The sequence below is a fragment of the Scyliorhinus torazame genome, chromosome 4, assembly GCF_047496885.1.
Source record: "Scyliorhinus torazame isolate Kashiwa2021f chromosome 4, sScyTor2.1, whole genome shotgun sequence".
NCBI classification, from domain to species: Eukaryota; Metazoa; Chordata; class Chondrichthyes; order Carcharhiniformes; family Scyliorhinidae; genus Scyliorhinus; species Scyliorhinus torazame.
Genome location: NC_092710.1, coordinates 51,097,829 through 51,114,137, shown reverse-complemented (window position 1 = coordinate 51,114,137; position 16,309 = coordinate 51,097,829). Strand labels below are relative to the sequence as shown.

Sequence of the window (16,309 nt, the reverse complement as noted above, 5' to 3'; positions counted from 1 at the left end):
TTAGAGTTTAAGATTTTATTATATTTTCTTCTGTTGATGATTTTGACCTGGGTTTTGCAATAAACCTTGATTTGCTGATAATTGGAGTCGTTTAAATTCTTCAATCTTTCACCAGCGATCTCTGACCAAGTCATTGTTAAATATTCCTTACCTTAATTCCGGGTTCAAGAATCAAGGGTCATCTTGAGCGATTCACTCAGGACAGGCTGCTGGTTAGGTAATAAACAGCAGTGTCCTATTCTCTCTCTTGGGAAAGCTACTCTAGCGAAGTAGGAACCGGGTGGGTGTTGCACCACCGGCAAGAGAGAGAATCACCTGGGTATTGGTAGGGGTCTGGAGATCTGTGTGATATAAGCCTCAGGCTGTCGGTTAGGGATAAACGGCAGGCTTGATTCAGAGCTCTCTTCAGTGGAAGTGTCCCAGTGCGGCGTCCCCTGGCCTCTGAAGTTTCAGTGCCAGCTGGAGAGAGACACACACAGATACTCAAACCCCAGATATCGGCCCAGTAGTGGAGTAGCAGAGATGGCACCCTCTACAGAAGCTACAGAGATACAGATTGTATTTTCAGAGAGGGAATAAAGCGTGTCATCTGTTGTTTGTTGTGGCAGCGAGTGAACGCAAGTAAGCTCATCTAGAAAAGTAACAAATTATGCAAATCGCAAAGTTTCAGGGTGTAAATAGATCTGTCAACGCCACATCTTCATGGAAAACGCCCCATCCTTTATACCGCCCAAATCGTTCTTGCTGACATGCAGCAACATATATCGTCCAATAAAAAGACAAATTGCTGCGGATGTGAAATCTGAAAAAAAACAGGAAATGATGGAAAATCTCAGTGGGTCTGGCAGCATCTGTGAAGAGAGAACCGAGCTCACGTTTAGAGGCTGGGTCACTCTTCATCAGAGTAAATCATTCAATCTTTGCTCACAGACATCGCTGACAGACATTCAAAATGTTCCTACTGAATTTCCTGAGGTCAATCCTGTCGTGCATTCAAAGGAAAATACTGCACATGTTGTGAATCTGCATGAGAAACTAAAAATGATTGGATTAAAGCTCATAAAATTTGAGGATGTCTGTGGAGCCAGACACAAAGTTAATGTTTCAAATCCGTGTGATCCTTATTCAGAGCTGAAGCGAGGTTAGATGCAATGGAGTAGATGAGGAAAATGGAAGTTGCATGAAAAACGGAAGATTATGGAAATTTGAATCAAGTTTGACATAAAACAAGCGAAAACAATCTTGAAGGTCAGTACCACAGAAATGTTGTCAACATTATCTGTGTTCACCATTAAACATGCTTCACAGACTACATGCTTTGACCTGAATTTATAAAGGTACCGCTGAGATTTGAACTCAGGATCTCCTGTTTACAAGACAGGCGCTTTAACCATCTAAGCCACAGCACCAATCTGCAAGACAGCTTTGCAAGTGTAGAACAGATTTCAATTCTTTTGATTAAACATCAGTATTGTTGATTTCTCCTGCTGACTTTGAGAGTGCAAATTAAAATATTCATCGGCACTGGGATTTTGAAACTGTAAAAATTGCAGTGATTTTGAAAGTTGTTAATTTAAAAGCAGTTCTGCAGGAAAGAAGTATACAACCAGGAAATATTTTGCGAATTGGGAAGTGATTAAACATGACCAGAAAACTACAGTGGTATAATGCGGGACAAGACCAGGAGAGAGTTTATACATTCACTGAAAATCTAGCAAAAATTCTTGAAAATTCTGGACGGCTGTTGCAATTTGGCAAACACGACGTTGTCACGGTTCTTCCACTTTCCATAAAGCATCCTGCATTCTTTATTTTTATTTCCTACCGTTCATTGGGAAGCAAACGCCTTGAGCCAAAATCAAAACCCTGACAGGGACTTGAACCCTGGACCCTCAGATTAAAAGTCTGATGCTCGACCGACTGAGCTACCAGGGCCCATTACAAATATGTGCTCATAGCTCACTTCAAAGTCTCATATTGTATCATTTGAATTTCCTTCACTGGTCATTCGGCCTCTCCAGCTCATTTCCCTCGCAAGCAGACCGGCAGCCTCCCTTCGGCTTTCTTTCTCAAATTCTTCAACTTGGACTCGCATTTTAACCAATGACCTGTGATGTGACAACTGTTGTTACCCAGGGCCATGCACTGGGACTTCAAGACATTGAAGATTACGTTTAGTTCGCTGAGATATCAGTGGGAAGCTGCAGAGATACAGATTGTATTTTGAGAGAGGGAATAAAGGGTGTCATCTGTTGTTTGTTATGGCAGAGAGTGAACGCAAGTAAGCTCATCTAGTAAAGTAACAAATTATGCAAATCGCAAATTTTCAGGGTGTAAATAGATCTGCAAATGCCACATCTTCATGGAAAACGCCCCATCCTTTATCCTGCCCAAATCGTTCTTGCTGACATGCAGCAACATATATCGTCCAATAAAAAGACAAATTACTGCGGATGTGAAATCTGAAAAAAAACAGGAAATGATGAAAAATCTCAGTGGGTCTGGCAGCATCTGTGAAGAGAGAACCGAGCTCACGTTTCGAGGCTGGGTCACTCTTCATCAGAGTAAATCATTCAATCTTTGCTCACACACATCGCTGACAGACATTCAAAATGTTCCTACTGAATTTCCTGAGGTCAATCCTGTCGTGCATTCAAAGGAAAATCTGCACATGTTGTGAATCTGCATGAGAAACTAAAAATGATTGGATAAAAGCTCATAAAATTTGAGGATGTCTGTGGAGCCAGACACAAAGTTAATGTTTCAAATCCGTGTGATCCTTATTCAGAGCTGAAGCGAGGTTACATGCAATGGAGTAGATGAGGAAAATGGAAGTTGCATGAAAAACGGAAGATTATGGAAATTTGAATCAAGTTTGACATAAAACAAGCGAAAACAATCTTGAAGGTCAGTACCATAGAAATGTTGTCAACATTATCTCTGTTCACCATTAAACATGCTTCACAGGCTACATGCTTTGACCTGAATGTATATAGGTACTGCTGAGATTTGAACTCAGGATCTCCTGTTTACAAGACAGGCACTTTAACCATCTAAGCCACAGCACCAATCTGCACGACAGCTTTGCAAGTGTAGAACAGATTTCAATTGTTTTGATTAAACATCAGTATTGTTGATTTCTCCTGCTGACTTTGAGAGTGCAAATTAAAATATTCATCAGCACTGGGCTTTTGAAACTGAAAAATTGCAGTTATTCTGAAAATTATTAATTTAAAAGCAGTTCTGCAGGAAAGAAGTATACAAACAGGAATTATTTTGAGAATTGGGAAGTGATTAAACATGACCAGAAAACTACAGTGGTATAATGCAGGACAAGATCAGGAGAGGGTTTATACATTCACTGAAAATCTAGCAAAAATTCTTGAAAATTCTGGACGGCTGTTGCAATTTGGCAAACACGACGTTGTCACGGTTCTTCCACTTTCCATTAAATTCTTTATTTTTATTTCCTACCGTTCATTGGGAAGCAAACGCCTTGAGCCAAAATCAAAACCCTGACAGGGACTTGAACCCTGGACCCTCAGATTAAAAGTCTGACGCTCGACCGACTGAGCTACCAGGGCCCATTGTAAATATGTGCTCATAGCTCACTTCAAAGTCTCATATTGTATCATTTGAATTTCCTTCACTGGTCATTCGGCCTCTCCAGCTCATTTCCCTCGCAAGCAGACCGGCAGCCTCCCTTCGGCTTTCTTTCTCAAATTCTTCAACTTGGACTCGCATTTTAACCAATGACCTGTGATGTGACAACTGTTGTTACCCAGGGCCATGCACTGGGACTTCAAGACATTGAAGATTACGTTTAGTTCGCTGAGATATCAGTGGGAAGCTGCAGAGATACAGATTGTATTTTGAGAGAGGGAATAAAGGGTGTCATCTGTTGTTTGTTATGGCAGAGAGTGAACGCAAGTAAGCTCATCTAGTAAAGTAACAAATTATGCAAATCGCAAATTTTCAGGGTGTAAATAGATCTGCAAATGCCACATCTTCATGGAAAACGCCCCATCCTTTATCCTGCCCAAATCGTTCTTGCTGACATGCAGCAACATATATCGTCCAATAAAAAGACAAATTACTGCGGATGTGAAATCTGAAAAAAAACAGGAAATGATGAAAAATCTCAGTGGGTCTGGCAGCATCTGTGAAGAGAGAACCGAGCTCACGTTTCGAGGCTGGGTCACTCTTCATCAGAGTAAATCATTCAATCTTTGCTCACACACATCGCTGACAGACATTCAAAATGTTCCTACTGAATTTCCTGAGGTCAATCCTGTCGTGCATTCAAAGGAAAATCTGCACATGTTGTGAATCTGCATGAGAAACTAAAAATGATTGGATTAAAGCTCATAAAATTTGAGGATGTCTGTGGAGCCAGACACAAAGTTAATGTTTCAAATCCGTGTGATCCTTATTCAGAGCTGAAGCGAGGTTACATGCAATGGAGTAGATGAGGAAAATGGAAGTTGCATGAAAAACGGAAGATTATGGAAATTTGAATCAAGTTTGACATAAAACTAGCGAAAACAATCTTGAAGGTCAGTACCACAGAAATGTTGTCAACATCATCTGTGTTCACCATTAAACATGCTTCACAGACTACATGCTTTGACCTGAATTTATAAAGGTACTGCTGAGATTTGAACTCAGGATCTCCTGTTTACAAGACAGGCGCTTTAACCATCTAAGCCACAGCACCAATCTGCAAGACAGCTTTGCAAGTGTAGAACAGATTTCAATTCTTTTGATTAAACATCAGTATTGTTGATTTCTCCTGCTGACTTTGAGAGTGCAAATTAAAATATTCATCGGCACTGGGCTTTTGAAACTGTAAAAATTGCAGTGATTCTGAAAGTTGTTAATTTAAAAGCAGTTCTGCAGGAAAGAAGTATACAAACAGGAAATATTTTGCGAATTGGGAAGTGATTAAACATGACCAGAAAACTACAGTGGTATAATGCGGGACAAGACCAGGAGAGAGTTTATACATTCACTGAAAATCTAGCAAAAATTCTTGAAAATTCTGGACGGCTGCTGCAATTTGGCAAACACGACGTTGTCATGGTTCTTCCACTTTCCATAAAGCATCCTGCATTCTTTATTTTTAATTCCTACCGTTCATTGGGAAGCAAACGCCTTGAGTAAAATCAAACGTTGGCAGGGACTTGAACCCTGGACCCTCAGATTAAAAGTCTGACGCTCTTCCGACTGAGGTACCAGGGCCCAATATAAAAATGTTCTCATAGTTCACTTCAAAGTCTCATATTGTATCTTTTGAATTTCCTTCACTGGTAATTCAGCCTCTCCAGCTCATTTCCCTCGCAAGCAGACCGGCAGCCTCCCTTCGCCTTTCTTTCTCAAATTCTTCAACTTGGACTTGCATTTTACCAGTGACCTGTGATGTGACAACTGTTGTTACCCAGGGACATGCACTGGGACTTCAAGACATTGAAGATTACGTTTAGTTCGCTGAGATATCAGTGGGAAGCTACAGAGATACAGATTGTATTTTCAGAGAGGGAATAAAGCGTGTCATCTGTTGTTTGTTGTGGCAGCGAGTGAACGCAAGTAAGCTCATCTAGAAAAGTAACAAATTATGCAAATCGCTAAGTTTCAGGGTGTAAATAGATCTGTCAACGCCACATCTTCATGGAAAACGCCATATCCTTTATCCCGCCCAAATCGTTCTTGCTGACATGCAGCAACATATATCGTCCAATAAAAAGGCAAATTACTGCGGATGTGAAATCTGAAAAAAAACAGGAAATGATGGAAAATCTCAGTGGGTCTGGCAGCATCTGTGAAGAGAGAACCGAGCTCACGTTTCGAGGCTGGGTCACTCTTCATCAGAGTAAATCATTCAATCATTCAATCTTTGCTCACAGACATCGCTGACAGACATTCAAAATGTTCCGACTGAATTTCCTGAGGTCAATCCTGTCGTGCATTCAAAGGAAAATACTGCACATGTTGTGAATCTGCATGAGAAACTAAAAATGATTGGATTAAAGCTCATAAAATTTGAGGATGTCTGTGGAGCCAGACACAAAGTTAATGTTTCAAATCCGTGTGATCCTTATTCAGAGCTGAAGCGAGGTTACATGCAATGGAGTAGATGAGGAAAATGGAAGTTGCATGAAAAACGGGAGATTATGGAAATTTGAATCAAGTTTGACATAAAACAAGCGAAAACAATCTTGAAGGTCAGTACCATAGAAATGTTGTCAACATTATCTGTGTTCACCATTAAACAAGGAGCATTCTTCACAGGATACATGCTTTGACCTGAATGTATAAAGGTACTGCTGAGATTTGAACTCAGGATCTCCTGTTTACAAGACGGGCGCTTTAACCATCTAAGCCACAGCACCAACCTGCAAGACAACTTTGCAAGTGTAGAACAGATTTCAATTGTTTTGATTAAATTTTGTATTGTTGATTTCTCCTGCTGACTTTGAGAGTGCAAACTAAAATATTCATCGGCACTGGGCTTTTGAAACTGAAAAATTGCAGTTATTTCTGAAAGTTATTAATTTAAAAGAAGTTCTGCAGGAAAGGAGGATACAAACAGGAAATATTTTGCGAATTGGGAAGTGATTAAACATGGCCAGAAAACTACAGTGGTATAATGCAGGACAAGACCAGGAGAGAGTTTATACATTCACTGAAAATCTAGCAAGAATTCTTGAAAATTCTGGACGGCTGTTGCAATTTGGCAAACACGACGTTGTCACGGTTCTTCCACTTTCCATAAAGCATCCTGCATTCTTTATTTTTAATTCCTACCGTTCATTGGGAAGCAAACGCCTTGAGCCAAAATCAAAACCCTGAGAGGGACTTGAACCCTGGACCCTCAGATTAAAAGTCTGACACTCTTCCGACTGAGGTACCAGGGCCCAATATTAAAATGTTCTCATAGTTCACTTCAAAGTCTCATATTGTATCTTTTGAATTTCCTTCACTGGTCATTCAGCCTCTCCAGCTCATTTCCCTCGCAAGCAGACCGGCAGCCTCCCTTCGGCTTTCTTTCTCAAATTCTTCAACTTGGACTCGCATTTTACCAATGACCTGTGATGTGACAACTGTTGTTACCCAGGGACATGCACTGGGACTTCAAGACATTGAAGATTACGTTTAGTTCGCTGAGATATCAGTGGGAAGCTGCAGAGATACAGATTGTATTTTGAGAGAGGGAATAAAGGGTGTCATCTGTTGTTTGTTGTGGCAGAGTGTGAACGCAAGTAAGCTCATCGAGTAAAGTAGCAAATTATGCAAATCGCAAAGTTTCAGGGTGTAAATAGATCTGTCAACGCCTCATCTTCATGGAAAACGCCCAATAATTTATCCCGCCCGAATCGTTCTTGCTAACATGCAGCAACATATATCGTCCAATAAAAAAGCAAATTACTGCGGATGTGAAATCTGAATTAAAATAGGAAATGATGGAAAATCTCAGTGGGTCTGGCAGCATCTGTGAAGAGAGAACCGAGCTAACACTTCGAGGCTGGGTCACTCTTCATCAGAGTAAATCATTTAATCGTTCAATCTTTGCTCACAGACATCGCTGACAGACATTCAAAATGTTCCTACTGGATTTCCTGAGGTCAATCCTGTAGTGCATTCAAAGGAAAATACTGCACATGTTGTGAATGTGCATGACAAACTAAAAATGATTGGATTAAAGCTCATAAAATTTGAGGATGTCTGTGGAGCCAGACACAAAGTTAATGTTTTAAATCCGTGTGATCCTTATTCAGAGCTGAAGCGAGGTTACATGCAATGGAGTAGATGAGGAAAATGGAAGTTGCGTGAATAATGGGAGATATGGAAGTTTGACATAAAGCAAAGGAAAGCAATCTTGAAGGTCAGTACCTCAGAAATGTTGTCAACATTTTCTGTGATCACCATTAGATGAGGAGGATTTTTCACAGGCTACATGCTTTCACCTGAACAGGTAAAGGTACAGTTGAGATTAGAACTCAGAATCTCCTGTTTATAAGACAGGCGCTTTAACCATCTGAGCCACAGCACCAACCTGCAAGACACATTTGCATGTGTAGAACAGATTTCAATTGTTTTGATTAAACATCAGTATTGTTGATTTCTCCTGCTGACTTTGAGAGTGTGTGGTAGTATGTATTGGGGGTCATGTGGGACTGGAAGCCCTAATGTCATTGGCTGACAGATCCCGGGTCCTGGTTGGCCGTTGACCTCATACTCCGCCCTGAAGGCGAAGTATAAGAAGCCGGTGCCTTCCCCCGCAGGCCAGTTTACTATCGGGCTGCTGGGGAACAGACACGCTTAATAAAGCCTCATCGACTTCACTCTGTTTGTCTCACGGAGTCTTTGTGCGCCACAATTTATTAAGCGTGCCTAAAAAGGACTATGGAGCTCAGGATCATTCCAGAATGCCTGAGGATCTGCCCCCACGCAGTGAATGCGGCAGCAGCCTTCAAACACTGGCAGACTTGCTTTGAGGCCTACATCACATCGACCACAGGCCGCGTCTCAGACGAACAAAAACTGCAGGTCCTGCACTCGAGGGTGAGCACGGAGATTTTCACCCTCATTGAAGACACCCGCGATTTCCAGACGGCCTTCACAGCACTGAGAAGTCTCTATGTTCGCCCAGTTAACCAAATCTACGCTCGCTACCAGCTCGCGACAAGACGGCAAGCTCCCGGAGAATCGATGGACGAGTTCTACGCCGCGCTGCTGATTTTGGGACGAGCCTGCAGCTGCCCGTCGGTGAACGCAAACGAACACACGGACATGTTAATGCGCGATGCTTTTGTTGCAGGTATGCAATCCTCCCAAATCCGCCAAAGACTTCTAGAAAAAGAGTCACTAGGACTCTCAGAGGCACGGGCCCTGGCAGCCTCGCTGGACGTAGCCGCGCGTAATACCCGCGCCTACGGCCCCGACCGCGCGGCAGGCCATTGGGCCCCGTACGTACCCGCCGCGGCAAACCCCCTACCCCCCCCCCCGGACACCCCACAGGCTTGCGCAGTCCAAACGCCGAGTCGCACCGGGGGCGCCCGCTGTTATTACTGCGGCCAGGCGAAGCACCCCCGACAACGCTGTCCGGCCCGCGCAGCCATCTGCAAAAGCTGCGGGAAAAAGGGCCAGTATGCGGTGGTGTGCCGATCCCGCGTGGTCGCCGCCGTCCCGGGAGAACAGGGAGCCCTACAGGCAGTCTATGCCTCCCAACCCCCCCCAGCACGCCATGTGCGACCCGCAGGCGCCGCCATTTTGGGTCCCGATCACCGCGGCCCCGGGAGATCTGGGAGCCCTGCACGCCGCCTACGCTCCCCAACCCCCCTCCCCGCAGCCCATGTACGACCCGCCGCCGGCGCTCCCGATTTGGGTGCTGGCCAACACTCTCCACGGAGAGGAGGGGGTTTTTCGCATCCCTAACGCCACCCTCACCCCCGTCCCGCGCCCCACGCCTGACCCGCCGGCGCCACCTACCTTGACCCCGACCACCGCTGTCCCCGGCGAGGGAGCTCCGCGCGTGCCAGCGCTCGCGGCCCCACGCCTGACCCGCCGGCGCCGCCGACCTGGGCCCTCACGCCCGTCCCGCGCCCCACGACTGACCCGCCGGAGCCGCCGACCTGGGCCCTCACCCCCGTCCCGCGCCCCACGCCTGACCCGCCGGCCTGGGCCCCGACCACCGCTGTCCCCGGCGAGGGAGCTCCGCGCGGTGCCAGCGCTCGCGGCCCACGACTGACCCGCCGGCGCCGCCGACCTGGGCCCTCACCCCCGTCCCGCGCCCCACGACTGACCCGCCGGAGCCGCCGACCTGGGCCCTCACCCCCGTCCCGCGCCCCACGCCTGACCCGCCGGCCTGGGCCCCGACCACCGCTGTCCCCGGCGAGGGAGCTCCGCGCGGTGCCAGCGCTCGCGGCCCACGACTGACCCGCCGGCGCCGCCGACCTGGGCCCTCACCCCCGTCCCGCGCCCCACGCCTGACCCGCCAGCGCCGCCGACCTGGGCCCTCACCCCGTCCCGCGCCCCACGCCTGACCCGCCAGCGCCGCCGACCTGGGCCCTCACCCCCGTCCCGCGCCCCACGCCTGACCCGCCAGCGCCGTCGACCTGGGCCCTCACCCCCGTCCCGCGCCCCACGCCTGACCCGCCGGCAATACAACTTACCTGGACCCCGATCTCCGTCCCCGGCGAGGGACCTCCTCACGGTCCCAGCGCTCGCAGTACTGACCCGCCGGCCTTGGCCCCGACCACCGCTGTCCCCGTCGAGGGAGCTCCGCGCGGTCCTCGCGCCCGCGGCCCTGGCGCTCGCAGCCAAGGAACTCCGCGCGGTCCTAGCGCCCGCAGCCCGGGCGCTCGCAATGCAGGAACTCCGCGCGGTCCTAGCGCCCCCCAGACCCCCCCAGCACTCAATGTGCGACCCGCAGACGCCGCCATTTTGGGTCCCGACCACCACGAGGGGAGGAGGGGCCCCGCCATCTTGGACCGCCCCCGACCTGTACGACGCATGGGGCGGCCATTTTGTCCACCCCCGACGCCATCTTGTGACCCCTCAGCTACGGGCGAGGTATGGGGGTGGCCATTTTGTCCATCTCCGACGCCATCTTGGACGGCAACAACGGACCCCACCCCACTACTACAACCACGGCTCGCTTCGGTTACACTCGATCAGGCTCGGCCCGGGACTCTCCAGACGACGACGACAACGGTCCTAATTAACGGCCACGAGACGCCATGCCTAGTCAACTCCGGGAGCACGGAAAGTTTTATACATCCCGACACGGTAAGACGCTGTTCCTTAACTACCTTCCCCAGCGCACAAAAGATTTGCCTAGCTGCAGGATCCCACTCCGTACAGATCCAGGGATTCTGCATAGTTACCCTAACGGTACAGGGGAGGGAATTCAAAAACTACAAACTTAACGTCCTTCCCCAACTCTGTGTCCCCACCTTGCTGGGCTTAGATTTCCAATGTAACCTACAGAGCCTTACGTTTAAATTCGGCGGCCCCATACCCCCACTCACTATCTGCGGCCTCGCCACCCTCAAGGTGCAACCCCCGTCCTTGTTTGCGAACCTCACCCCGGATTGCAAACCCGTCGCCACTAGGAGCAGACGGTACAGCGCCCAGGACCGGACCTTCATTCGCTCCGAAGTCCAGCGGCTACTAAAGGAGGGCATAATCCAGGCCAGCAATAGTCCCTGGAGAGCGCAGGTGGTAGTAGTGAAGACAGGGGAGAAACAAAGGATGGTCATTGACTATAGCCAGACCATCAACAGGTACACACAATTAGACGCGTACCCTCTCCCCCGCATATCCGACATGGTCAATCGGATTGCCCAGTATAAAGTCTTCTCCACCGTGGACCTCAAGTCCGCCTACCATCAGCTCCCCATCCGCCCAAGTGACCGCAGGTACACAGCCTTCGAGGCAGACGGGCGATTATACCACTTCCTAAGGGTCCCTTTTGGCGTCACAAACGGCGTCTCGGTCTTCCAACGGGAAATGGACCGAATGGTTGATCAACATGGGTTACGGGCCACGTTCCCGTACCTCGACAATGTAACCATCTGCGGCCACGATCAGCAGGACCACGACGCCAACCTCCAAAAATTCCTCCAGACTGCCAAAGCCTTGAACCTCACGTACAACGAGGACAAGTGCGTTTTTAGCACCGATCGGCTAGCCATTCTGGGCTACATAGTGTGCAATGGGATACTAGGCACCGACCCCGAACGTATGCGCGCACTCATGGAATTTCCCCTCCCGCACTGCCCAAAAGCCCTGAAACGCTGCCTGTGGTTCTTTTCATACTACGCCCAGTGGGTCCCCCAGTACGCAGACAAGGCCCGCCCCCTAATACAGACCACGACTTTCCCGCTGTCGACAGAGGCTTGCCAGGCTTTCAGCCGCATCAAAGCGGACATCGCAAAGGCCACGATGCGCGCCATTGACGAGTCCCTCCCCTTCCAGGTCGAGAGCGACGCCTCTGACGTAGCTCTAGCGGCTACCCTTAACCAAGCGGGCAGACCCGTGGCCTTCTTCTCCCGAACCCTCCACGCCTCAGAAATCCGCCACTCCTCAGTGGAAAAGGAAGCCCAAGCCATAGTGGAAGCTGTGCGACATTGGAGGCATTACCTGGCCGGCAGGAGATTCACTCTCCTCACTGACCAACGGTCGGTAGCCTTCATGTTCGATAATGCACAGCGGGGCAAGATCAAGAACGACAAGATCTTGCGGTGGAGGATCGAACTCTCCACCTTCAACTATGAGATCTTGTACCCGGAAAGCTGAACGAGCCGTCTGATGCCCTATCCCGCGGGACATGTGCCAACGCACAAATTGACCGCCTCCAAGCCCTCCACGAGGACCTCTGCCACCCGGGGGTCACTCGGTTTTACCACTTCATCAAGTCCCGCAATCTCCCATACTCCTTAGAGGAGGTCCGTACAGTCACAATAGACTGCCACATCTGCGCAGAATGCAAACCGCATTTTTTCAGGCCAGATGGAGCGCACCTGATTAAGGCTTCCCGCCCCTTTGAACGCCTCAGTCTCGATTTCAAAGGGCCCCTCCCCTCCACCGACCGCAACGCGTATTTCCTTAATGTAGTGGACGAATACTCCCGCTTCCCTTTTGCCATTCCCTGCTCCGACATGACCGCGGCCACAGTCATTAAAGCCCTGAACAGCATATTCACACTGTTCGGTTACCCCGCATACGTCCACAGCGACAGGGGGTCCTCTTTCATGAATGACGAGCTGCGCCAGTTCCTGCTCAGCAAGGTTATAGCTTCAAGCAGTACGACCAGCTACAACCCCCGGGGGAACGGGCAAGTAGAAAGGGAGAACGGCACGGTCTGGAAGGCCGTCCTACTGGCCCTACGGTCCAGGGATCTCCCAGTTTCACGGTGGCAGGAGGTCCTCCCGGACGCTCTCCATTCCATCCGGTCGTTATTATGTACGAGCACTAATCAAACGCCTCACGAGCGTCTCCTTGTCTTCCCTAGGAGGTCCTCCTCTGGAACGTCGCTGCCGACCTGGCTGGCGGCCCCAGGACCCATCCTGCTCCGAAAGCACGTGCGGGCACATAAGGCGGACCCGTTGGTCGAAAGGGTTCACCTCCTCCACGCAAACCCCCAGTACGCCTACGTGGAGTACCCCGAAGGCCGACAGGACACGGTCTCCATGCGGGATCTGGCGCCCGCCGGCTCCACGCACACTCCCCCGGCACCATCAACCCAACCGCCCCCCTTCCTGCCACTGCCGCACCCCGCGACCGCCCCCTTCCCAGGAGGATCAGTCCCCCTCCCCTTTGCACCGACAGCTGAAACCGTGCGGCTCCCGGAGGCGACAACGCTGGTACAAGCACCACCACCACCGCCGGGGCCGAGGCGATCGACACGGACGACCAGACCGCCCGACCGACTCGTGGCGTCGCTGTAAAACAAAGATGGACTATCCAATAAACATTTTGTTTTTCCTATATCCTCTATAAATAGTTGTAACAGGACGATACTGTCCAATACGGTACTACCATGTAACTGTTCTATCCTCCCAGGACCAGTACTGTAAACCCTTACCACCATACGAAGCATCACCCCGCCGGGTTCATTTTTGACAAGGGGTGAATGTGGTAGTATGTATTGGGGGTCATGTGGGACTGGAAGCCCTAATGTCATTGGCTGACAGATCCCGGGTCCTGGTTGGCCGTTGACCTCATACTCCGCCCTGAAGGCGAAGTATAAGAAGCCGGTGCCTTCCCCCGCATGCCAGTTTACTATCGGGCTGCTGGGGAACAGACACGCTTAATAAAGCCTCATCGACTTCACTCTATTTGTCTCACGGAGTCTTTGTGCGCCACAGAGTGCAGACTAAAATATTCATCGGCACTGGGCTTTTGAAACTGTAAAAATTGCAGTTATTTCTGAAAGTTATGAATTTAAAAGCAGTTCTGCAGGAAAGGAGTATACAAACAGGAAATATTTTGCGAATTGGGAAGTGATTAAACATGGCCAGAAAACTATAGTGGTATAATGCAGGACAAGACCAGGAGAGAGTTTATACATTCACTGAAAATCTAGCAAAAATTCTTGAAAATTCTGGGCGGCTCTTGCAATTTGGCAAACACGACGTTGTCACGGTTCTTCCACTTTCCATAAAGCATCCTGCATTCTTTATTTTTATTTCCTACCGTTCATTGGGAAGCAAACGCCTTGAGCCAAAATCAAAGCCCTGACAGGAACTTGAACCCTGGACCCTCAGATTAAAAGTCTGATGCTCCACCGACTGAGCTACCAGGGCTCATTGCACAAATGTTTTCATAGCTCACTTCAAAGTCTCATATTGTATCTTTTGAATTTCCTTCACTGGTAATTCAGCCTCTCCAGCTCATTTCCCTCGCAAGCAGACCGGCAGCCTCCCTTCGGCTTTCTTTCTCAAATTCTTCAGCTTGTACTCGCATTTTACCAATGACCTGTGATGTGACAACTGTTGTTACCCAGGGACATGCACTGGGACTTCAAGACATTGAAGATTACGTTTAGTTCGCTGAGATATCAGTGGGAAGCTGCAGAGATACAGATTGGATTTTGAGAGAGGGAATAAAACGTGTCATCTGTTGTTTGTTGTGGCAGAGTGTGAACGCAAGTAAGCTCATCGAGTAAAGTAGCAAATTATGCAAATCGCAAAGTTTCAGGGTGTAAATAGATCTGTCAACGCCACATCTTCATGGAAAATGCCCAACAATTTATCCCGCCCAAATCGTTCTTGCTAACATGCAGCAACATATATCGTCCAATAAAAAGGCAAATTACTGCGGATGTGAAATCTGAATTAAAACAGGAAATGATGGAAAATCTCAGTGGGTCTGGCAGCATCTGTGAAGAGAGAACCGAGCTAACGCTTCGAAGTTGGGTCACTCTTCATCAGAGTAAATCATTTAATCATTCAATCTTTGCTCACAGACATCGCTGACAAACATTCAAAATGTTGGTACTGGGAAAATGGAAGTTGCGTGAAAAATGGGAGATATGGAAGTTTGAATCAAGTTTGACATAAAACAAGCGAAAACAATTTTGAAGGTCAGTACCACAGAAATGATGTCAACATTTTCTGTGTTCACCATTGAAGGAGCATGCTTCACAGAATATATACTTTGACCTGAATGTATTAAGGTACTGCTGAGATTTGAACTCAGTATCTCCTGTTTACAAGACAGGCACTATAACCATCTAAGCCACAGCACCAATCTGCAAAGAAGCTTTGCAAGGGTAGAACAGATTTCAATTGTTTTGATTAAACATCAGTATTGTTGATTTCTCCTGCTGACTTTGAGAGTGCAAATTAAAATATTCATCGGCACTGGGCTTTTGAAACTGTAAAAATTGCAGTTATTCTGAAAGTTATTCATTTAAAAGCAGTTCTGCAGGAAAGAAGTATACAAACAGGAAATATTTTGCGAATTGGGAAGTGATTAAACATGGCCAGAAAACTCCAGTGGTATAATGCAGGACAAGACCAGGAGAGAGTTTATACATTCACTGAAAATCTAGCAAAAATTCTTGAAAATTCTGGACGGCTGTTGCAATTTGGCAAACACGACGTTGTCACGGTTCTTCCACTTTCCATAAAGCATCCTGCATTCTTTATTTTTATTTCCGACCGTTCATTGGGAAGCAAACGCCTTGAGCCAAAATCAAAGCGCTGACAGGGACTTGAACCCTGGACCCTCAGATTAAAAGTCTGACACCCTACCGACTGAGCTATCAGGGTCCATTATGAAAACGTTCTCATAGCTCACTTCAAAGTCTCATATTGTATCTTTTGAATTTCCTTCACTGGTGATTCAGCCTCTCCAGCTCATTTCCCTCGCAAGCAGACCGGCAGCCTCCCTTTGGTTTCCTTTCTCAAATTCTTCAAATTGCACTCGCATTTTACCCGACCAGTGGAAACAACCTGCCCGCATCAATCTGTAGATCTCCAAATTTCTTCCTCTTCAGTCTGGCCTCAATAAAAGTTGAGACGGATTCGCACGTAAACAGAAGTTATTTATTTAGCTTGCAAGCTTGAATCATCTTACAGAAATGTAAGAGACATCCAGCTTCTTACATCCCAGAAAACGACTGAACTAAAAGACAAAGGGATCTCTGCAAAATCAATTCAAATGGTATCAAGTTTCACATACTCGACGGACATAGGTCAGCCTATGTCCCTCCTGACCTGTTCGATCTATTCTGATTGGCTCACTTCCAATCCCTTTCTCTGGCCCCTATCAATGCAGCATCACTCTCATAGACACACCT

The 16,309-nt window shown here is 48.0% G+C and overlaps 9 non-coding genes across 9 annotated transcripts; all 9 read right to left on the bottom strand.

Annotated features, from left to right (window-relative positions):
* Positions 1 to 1,335: 1,335 nt before the first annotated feature.
* On the bottom strand, positions 1,336 to 1,409 carry trnat-ugu (transfer RNA threonine (anticodon UGU)). Its single transcript has one exon. It is a non-coding gene; the product is annotated as a tRNA-Thr (tRNA).
* Positions 1,410 to 1,862: 453 nt separating this feature from the next.
* On the bottom strand, positions 1,863 to 1,935 carry trnak-uuu (transfer RNA lysine (anticodon UUU)). Its single transcript has one exon. It is a non-coding gene; the product is annotated as a tRNA-Lys (tRNA).
* A 1,059-nt stretch (positions 1,936 to 2,994) lies between these two features.
* On the bottom strand, positions 2,995 to 3,068 carry trnat-ugu (transfer RNA threonine (anticodon UGU)). Its single transcript has one exon. It is a non-coding gene; the product is annotated as a tRNA-Thr (tRNA).
* A 443-nt stretch (positions 3,069 to 3,511) lies between these two features.
* On the bottom strand, positions 3,512 to 3,584 carry trnak-uuu (transfer RNA lysine (anticodon UUU)). The gene has a single exon. It is a non-coding gene; the product is annotated as a tRNA-Lys (tRNA).
* A 1,059-nt stretch (positions 3,585 to 4,643) lies between these two features.
* On the bottom strand, positions 4,644 to 4,717 carry trnat-ugu (transfer RNA threonine (anticodon UGU)). The gene has a single exon. It is a non-coding gene; the product is annotated as a tRNA-Thr (tRNA).
* Positions 4,718 to 6,315: 1,598 nt separating this feature from the next.
* On the bottom strand, positions 6,316 to 6,389 carry trnat-ugu (transfer RNA threonine (anticodon UGU)). The gene has a single exon. It is a non-coding gene; the product is annotated as a tRNA-Thr (tRNA).
* Positions 6,390 to 14,236: 7,847 nt separating this feature from the next.
* Positions 14,237 to 14,309, bottom strand: trnak-uuu (transfer RNA lysine (anticodon UUU)). The gene has a single exon. It is a non-coding gene; the product is annotated as a tRNA-Lys (tRNA).
* Positions 14,310 to 15,179: 870 nt separating this feature from the next.
* On the bottom strand, positions 15,180 to 15,253 carry trnat-ugu (transfer RNA threonine (anticodon UGU)). The gene has a single exon. It is a non-coding gene; the product is annotated as a tRNA-Thr (tRNA).
* A 453-nt stretch (positions 15,254 to 15,706) lies between these two features.
* trnak-uuu (transfer RNA lysine (anticodon UUU)) lies at positions 15,707 to 15,779 on the bottom strand. Its single transcript has one exon. It is a non-coding gene; the product is annotated as a tRNA-Lys (tRNA).
* Positions 15,780 to 16,309: the final 530 nt, after the last annotated feature.